Source organism: Phyllobates terribilis, unplaced genomic scaffold (assembly GCF_046119375.1).
Source record: "Phyllobates terribilis strain yellow unplaced genomic scaffold, ASM4611937v1 Scaffold_3__8_contigs__length_932513732, whole genome shotgun sequence".
Classification (NCBI taxonomy): Eukaryota; Metazoa; Chordata; class Amphibia; order Anura; family Dendrobatidae; genus Phyllobates; species Phyllobates terribilis.
Window position 1 is genome coordinate 277,112,366 of NW_027362763.1, and position 8,452 is coordinate 277,120,817.

The window sequence follows — 8,452 nt, forward strand, 5'->3', positions numbered from 1 at the left end:
CTTCCATAATGAGTTTGTGCTCCAGACAGACGTCTGAGACGTCAGCATAGAAGCAGTCTTTCTTATCCCAAGAGGTAAATGGGGAGGAACATCCCATTCTTTATCTGAGTAGAAACCTCTCGGCCTGAGAAAAGAACTATGCAATTGTGGAAAAGGACTGCCTGGCCAACAAGTGTGCAGTTGATACCCTTAGATACTACCTGTTAGGTCGCAAATTCAAACTGGTCTCAGACCATGCACTCCTAAGATGGATGAGGGAAAGTATAGGGAAAAATGCCCAAGTGACCAGGTGGTTTCTGGCCCTCCAGGACTTTAGTTTTTTGCTGGAGCACAGGCCTGGGAAATTACATGCTAATGCAGATGCCCTGTCCAGACTTCACTGTCTAAGAAGTGAAGGTGCCAAAACCCCCGGCTTTGGGCAGAGGTGGGGAATATGTGACAAAGTCACTGGTAGTGTGTTAGAAGGGAGATATGTTTCACTGAGGCTGTTAGCCTCAGTGATGTGAAATATAGAAGTTTCTCCTGCACATTAGGTGCAGAGAGGGTTAACGGCCCCAGTTTACAATGGCATGGTTTAAGTGGATGGCGAAGTGCAGAGCGGTATGCCATCCACCATGTCTCCAATCAAAGGAGTAGTCTGGGCTTTAAATAGCCAGCCTTTACACTCAAGTGTTGTTCAGTGTCTGGAGAAACCTGCTCCAGTGAGGAGCTCGCATGTGCTGTGCTGAACCGTGTGTGCCTAATCCTGAGTGGCCGGCCCCCGGAACGATTTATGGACTGTGTTACATCTTTGTATTTTGTTTTGCCATTATGCCGAAAGTGCCGTGTTCACTTTATGGACTCCAGGGTGATTCATGACGTTTAATAAATCAACCCAAAATTTAAAGAGACAGTGTAACTTGTCTACCTCCACATACAGCCGAGCTTGTCGCTTTACCACCCTATAAATATATAAATATAAATATATTCAAATTCAAAGAAGCTTTTTTGGGAGGCCAAATAAAGATTAGTTTTGCCAAAGCACGTGTACAGTAGGGAATAGGGATAGAGACTGTGGGGATGATGGGTAGGAACTGTGGGAACGATGGGTGGGGCAATCCAGGGTGGGGGCTAAAGAAGTCCATGGCATATCATAGCTATCTTTCTCGCAGCCTATGGCATGCAATCACATATTGGGCTGGTAACTTTACTGCGCTCTCTTCTTCTGCCAGCAGGACATATGTTTTCTCTTCCTTTTTCATGGATCTAAAATTTGGGAAAAGATCAGAGAGTTTCCTGAAGTGAGTGTCCCTCACTGCTGAGCATTTGGTGCAGTGTATCAGGAAGTGGGTCTTATCCTCAATGGCCTCCAGGTAACAGTGTGGGCACAGTCTGTCCTCCCTGGCCTTATAGCTCTGTCTGTGCCGGCCAGACTAAATTTGGGCTCTGAGTCTATACCGGCTCAGGATATGGCGGTCTCTGGGGTCCAGGAGTTTCTCCAGATATGGAGCCAGTCTGTAATCTCCCTGTAGATTCCTGTACAGGGTTAGTTTCTGTGAGACGTTGATATTGTTCCTCCAGTCACTGACATATCCCTCCTGGCCCTCATCTACCATCTTCCTTATTCTGGCTTTTGTCAGGCTGCTGTGGTTGATTTTTCCGTTAGATTGGGTTTGTGTGAGCTGCTCTGGGGGTCCTGGTTTGTTTGGCCCCCTTACATGTAGCAGGGCTTTATGATGATGGGAGTTTGGACTGCTACTATGTAGGTGAGCTTGGAAGGACTGCGTGCTTTTCAGAACTGCTAGGCACAGTTGGAATCTGCCCAGCTCAGCACAATAGGCACTGTTGATGGTTCTCTGATGGACCTGGTGAAGGTGATTACAGAATTCCATATGGATTATTTCTGTTGGGCTGGAATCCCACCTTAACCAGTCTGGGCTTGTGAGGGCCCCAGACTTTGCTGCCATACAGAGGGGTTAGAGCGTTGATGGCATTGAATATTTTAGCCAGTCATTCACTGGCGGCTTCAGATGGTTGAGTTTCCTATAGATGGCATATATGTTTTTGGAGGCCTTGTCATTCAGGGTCTCTATGACTTGTTTGAAGCTCCCTGACTTATGAATTTCCAGGCCCAGGTAGGTGTATTTGTCCATTCCTGTAAGAGCACAGCTGTTTAGCATAAATGAAGGGTGCTGGTCCAATTTGGCTTTCTCTACTGGAACACCATGATGTTGCTTTGGTTTGGGTTGATGGGTAGTGTCCATGTGGAGCTGAATTTCTCCAAGATTTTTAGGTTGTCTTGGAGACCTTTCTCGGTTGGTGACAGCAGTAGTAGGTCATCAGCATTCACCAGGAATTTCACCTTGGCATCACAGAGTGTGAGACCTGGTGATATGGAGAATTCCAGAGCAGTGGCCAGCTCATTGACGTAGATGTTGAAGAGCGTTGGACTAAGGCTTCAGTCCTGTCTGACTCCTCTGCTCTCATGGAAATAAGCCATTCTTTTCCTGTTCACACTCAAACTGTAGCGGTTCTCAGTGTAGGAACTTTTGATGACATCATATGTCTTTTCTCCTATTTCGCTCTCCTGCAGTTTCACGAACAGGCCTGGGTGCCATATTGAGCTGCAAGTCTTTTTAAAGTCCACAAAACAAGAGTATCTCTACCCATGCTTTATGTTGTGGGCGTCTCTCTTAATAAGGCTGTGCAGGGTGTAGATCTGGTCGGTAGTGCGGTGGTTTGGCTTGAACCCTGCTTGGCTTTTGCTGAGGACATTGTCTTTGGAGAGGAAACTGAGGATCCTCTTGTTCAAGATGTTGTTGAACAGGTTTCCCAGGTTGCTGCTAACACATATGCAACTGTAGTTGCTGGGGCATATCTGCCCCCACTCTTGTGAATGGATGAGATGAGGCCTTGGTTCCAGGTGCGAGGGAAGTAGCCAGCGCTCAGCACAATAGTAAACAGTTTAGCTATTGCAGCTTGTATTTTTGGTGGGCTATATTTCAGCATTTCTGGTGGAATTCCATCCATGTCACTAGCTTTTCTACACCTTATAGAAGAGATTATCTCCGTAACTTCCTGTGATGTGATTGGTGTATTCAGAGGGTTTTGGAAATTTTTTACTTTTTCCTCCATTGCCTTTAGTTTTGCCATTATGTTTTTCTGTTCTTGGCTTAATCCTTCCTTCGGGATGTCATTGTAGAGGTCACTGAAGTACTGGAGCCAAATGTTGCCATTTTGGATATGGATGTTGCTTTTCTTGCTTTTTCTGCCCATGTGGTTGCATAGTTCCCTGAAGGAATTGTCTTGGAGGGCGTCTTGGAGTTGGTTAAGTTTGATGGAGATGTAACTGTTTCTTCCTCTTGAGGATGGATTTGCATTGCCTTTGTATAGAGTCGTAGGCATCCCTCAGACCCGCGTGGTTGGGGTCTCTGTGTTTCTTGTTTGAGGCTGTTCTCAGGGTTTTCTGAATGGCTTTATATTCTCTGTCAAACAAACTATGGATCTGTTTTTCTTTTGGCTTCTTGAAGCAAATATGTTTATGTACATCTATATATAGACAAATAGATAGACATACAGTACAGACCAAAAGTTTGGACACACTTTCTCATTTAAAGATTTTTCTGTATTTTCATGACTTTGAAAATTGTACATTCACACTGAAGGCATCAGAACTATGAATTAACACATGTGGAATTATATACTTACCAAAAAAGTGTGAAACAACTGAAAATATGTCTTATATTCTAGGTTCTTCAAAGTGTTGAGGGAGGGCAGTAATGACCCTTCACGGTTGACCAAGTGAGTATCAAATTATTATGTTACAAGGTTGATTGCGCAATCCAACAGAAAACCAGATGGAGGCAAAGCTCTGCATGGGAGGATTCAGAGAATATCTAACCCCGTTTATTTCTACTTAGCATTTTATATTGTTTTGAGTATATCAATAGCCAATCACCTACACCCATACTACAGGCTTGAACCAATGTTAGTACAATTACTATGGAAATACACATATGGTCATATTATCGTTAGTTCGGTGTAAGATGGAAAGTTACAAGGTTATAAATCCCGGCTCAGAATAGCTAGATAACAGGAGCAGGCTGTCTCATAGAATGTTCTTGAGAGAAAAGGTTAGTGTGGGAAAGTTGCACGTGAATCAAGAGGAAAGAAGGAAATAATGTATGTTATGCAAAGAGTATAATAACATGATTTTGAAGCAAGCAGACAAAATGGAGTTGACATAGCATGAATACCAACATGTCCTTTACAAAAGTAGCCACCTTTTGCTTTGATAACTGTTTTGCACACTGCTTTGCAGTCATCAAAACAAAAGGTGGTTACTTTGAAGAACCAAGAATATAAGACATATTTTCAGTTGTTTCACACTTTTTTGTTAAGTATATAATTCCACATGTGTTAATTCATAGTGTTGATGCCTTCAGTGTGTGTGAATGTACAATTTTCATAGTCATGAAAATACAGAAAAATATTTAAATGAGACAGTGTGTCCAAACTTTTGGTCTGTACTGTATATATCTATATATACATATATTTATCTATCAATCTATCTCTATCTATCTATTGTCTATATATATTTATATATACATATATTCACAATACACTTATATAACCAGACTATATAGCATTGCATGGTTACATTTACAGTGCCAAAGGTTTGATAAAGTGTGTCATGATTTATCTTCATGTTCAATATATTAGAATTTTCTATGAAGGAAGTAGAAACTGTATGTATGCAGGGAAGTCCCCTGCATACGTGTATAAGTAGTTCTATTAACATTTTTGTGGGGTTACGTAATCCTTTTATCTTGAGTAGTAATAGTTATCAGCTAATAGTCTGATAGGTATATGCTTATTGGATTGTTAGCTTAACAATATGTAGGTGAAACTCAACTTAAATAGATTATTTTAATTATTTCAGGTAAAGCAAATCTTTGAATTGAGTGCAATAAACTCATATAAACTCATATAGCATTGCATGGTTGTATTTGCAGTGCCAATGGTTTGATAAAGAGGATAACTGATTCACCTTCATGTTCATGGTATTAGCATTTTCTTGGAAGGAAGGGGAAACTGTTTGCACATGCAATAGTAAAAGGTAGTGATTAATTGTTTATCTATGGGGTACTAAAGGGGATTTGTTTTCCCCACAGCTACCCTTTTATCTCATTTCTTGCTCCAGAAGCCATTTCACTGCAGAGAACAGATTAAGGAACTAAATATAATAGCAAAGTGGCGCTAAAGTATAATAAATATGCAAAGTTACTTGAAATACAAAATACAAATTAGGAGTTACAGATAAAAAGTGTTTTATTGCATTGACATCAAAGTTAAGGAAGCTTTGTAACTCATTGTTTCTTATACACTGAAATCATTTTATGTGAAGGAGCCAAAGCAGCTACACCAAACATAACATGGGAAATCTAGCCTCAATGAAAGATCTAAGAATCACTGTTAGTATCCTTGTTATTACAGCATTTTGACATCTGTATAACTAAGAAGCATTTACTTTTCACACACATATTTCTCAAGTTATTTTCCCATGATAACTCCACCAATAATAAATTACGGAATAGAAGAGTTGTCAGTATCACGCATTAGTTTCTCAGATGGAAATCCGGTATTTCTACAATTAATGTGCCAAAAAATGAATACACTAAGGGAAGTAAACTTGGAAACTCAGCCAACGCAAACAAGGGACAGATTACTTTAAAGTTGTCTCTTACTGATAATATGGGCTGACTGCTAAATTAACATAGAAGGTGTCACGTCAGCAATGAAATCTCCTTCTTATGTAAATTAAAAAGCAAACGGTGATATAAGATATTATTACAAATGCAAGAGATCCTGTATTTTCCTATTTTTTTTATCCAGACCAATTATTTTTTACATATCAGCTTTTATTATGGTTAAACCCACACAGAGACTAATACAGAAGATATGCAGTATTGCATGCGACTATACATGCAACAAGACAATACATACAACCACAATGAAAGCTGATGTTTTCTTCAAAATGTAGCCCCAAGTAGTGATGCTGTCTCAATTAAAGAGAACCTGTCATCAGCATTTTATACCCAAAATGGTATCTATATAAATATACTGTAATGCTGATTAAGTTTTTGCTGCCTCATATGAGTGCAGCATAATATAGGAAAATAAAACCTGATTCCAGTGTTGTGTCATTTAATTTACTTGGTGCAGCAGTTGTGATACAATCAAAGTTTTTAGGTGTAACATGTAGCAGAGCTCAGAAAATTAACTCCGCCCCCACACCTCTGATTGGCAGCTTTCTGTGCACATTGTCTATAGACAGTAAGCTGCTAATCAGGGGTGGGGGTGGAGTTGGACCAAAATGGAACTAGCACCAGTCAGGTAGTGATAATCTCCTGCTGATAAAATACTCATTACATTGAAACCACAGCACACAGCGTAATAAGTGAAACATCACTGAAATCAGTGTCTTAGCCCCTATCTCATGCTTCCCTTAGAATAAATAACAAAAACTTTTTGACAAATGCCCTTCAATTTCATTTAATTGGCGATGGCAGCAGAAAAGAAAAGGGAAAACACATACCCTGATTAATTGCACTTAAATTCTACATTCTACCTTCAGATGATTGTAGTGAACACAGTAAATTTTTTCACTGATTTCGCGGAATAAAGTCACTTGTTTTCTTGCATTATTATAATGCGGCTTCTAAATCTAATTTATACACTTTGAACTTTTTCTAAGTTTTTTTTTTTGCATTGTCACAGTAATATATTATTTCATTCCATTATAGGGAATTTGTCAGCATGCTTTTGCTATGTAATCTGAGAATACCATGAGGTAGGGCTCGAGACACTGATTTCAGTGATGTGTCACTTATTAGGTTGTGTGCTTTAGTTTCAATACTATCAGCATTTTATCAGCAGGAGATTAATACTGCTGGACTAGGTGCCTCGTGCCACCTGGTCCAACCACGCTCCCAGCACTGATTAGCAGCTTTCTGTTAGTATTCAATGTACAGTACATAGAAAACTGCTAATCAGTGGTATGGGCAGGGTCAGTTTTCTTAGCATTGCTACATCGCTACATCTACAGCAGAGAAAATGCTGATTGTGTCATAATTGCTGAACCCAATAAAACAAGTGATACATTGCTGGAATCAGGGTCTCTTTCCCTACAGTATACTGCTCTAAGATGAGGTAGCAAAATCCTGGCGACAGATTCCTTTTAAAAGGACCACACATTGGGAAACACATTGTAAAAAAAAAATATGTATCAGTATGTGTCAAAAATCCACATTCAGACATTGAAGATTAGTACAGGACAACATACTGTATAAAATTGGAGTTTGAGAAACCCATGCACTGGTAATTGAAAAGATCTGACGTAGTTCACTACAAAATATACTCAAAATCTGTATATAGCTATTTCAGCACATTAGTGGTAAATTGGGAATGTTTAAAAATCATATTGGGCGGAAGTCAATATTCCTGATACTAAAGAAAATATTCATTGTAGACTTCCCCCCCAAAAAAATGGAAAAGAAAAATCAACGGTTTCAGGAGCAATCTCAGCAATCTAATACATGTAAATTTTAATGCTATCTTTTTCAAGAAAGATATCCAGACACCTTTTAAAGCCCTTAAATAAATGACCCACAATTCACTGCTATGCTGATGATACTGTATAAGTCAAGGTTTTCATATAAAAATAAGAAATCCTAGACATTACTGCCCTATAAGAAGATCATGAATGCTCCTATGTGTGAAGGTCCTATGTGCCAATAGCATAGCTTAGTAATGAAGTGTTAAGCTGATTTACAGATTTTTAATCAGGTACTTACTGTTTTGCTACCGCAAGAAATTCAGTTGCAACTTCACAGTCAGCACATCTGCTGGAGTGATTATTGTACAAGGCAGTGAATCAAGCCAGCAAAAATCAAAGGAAGTGATGTAACCAGCAAAACACATACTAGCTATACAGCAATCTTAGATATTGTGATTAACAAATTGTGCTTCCTGGTGAAACCGTATGACTTAAAGTCACGTAGGGATTGATACAGGAACAGAAAATTTAAAAAAAGCAAAAAAAAAAAAAGTTTGGTTATTCACTAAGATGTTATCCTTTTAAAAGTTACAAACAAAATAATCGAATAAAATTCTATGTTGTGTTATATATTCCCACAATTTCAATGGACAGGAAGTAACGACAGATGTTGTCGCTCAGTCTTTCTCTTACAATGATCTTTTATGGTTTGCACAGCTGGTTTCTTTGCAAAAAACAGGGACAACATTACTTTTTTACAGCCGCCTTTGTCACTTGGGGACAATACACTTAACTGCAAAGATCTGTCACTGAGATACTGATTTTAATGCTACCTTAGTTCTATTTTGTCTAACAAGGGCTCAGCCATGTGTAAAATTATTACCAACAGACTACAATTTATTTGTCTTTTAAAGA

General features: G+C 39.1%; 1 protein-coding gene across 1 annotated transcript in view; it reads right to left on the reverse strand.

Moving 5' to 3' along the window:
* SI (sucrase-isomaltase) overlaps window positions 1-7,969 on the reverse strand; it is a 414,470-nt gene extending 406,501 nt beyond the window's left edge. Inside the window, exon 1 of the mRNA XM_073674817.1 lies at window positions 7,836-7,969. The gene's annotated coding sequence lies outside the window, so the exon portion shown is untranslated. The remainder of the gene's footprint in view (window positions 1-7,835) is intronic.
* Window positions 7,970-8,452: the final 483 nt, after the last annotated feature.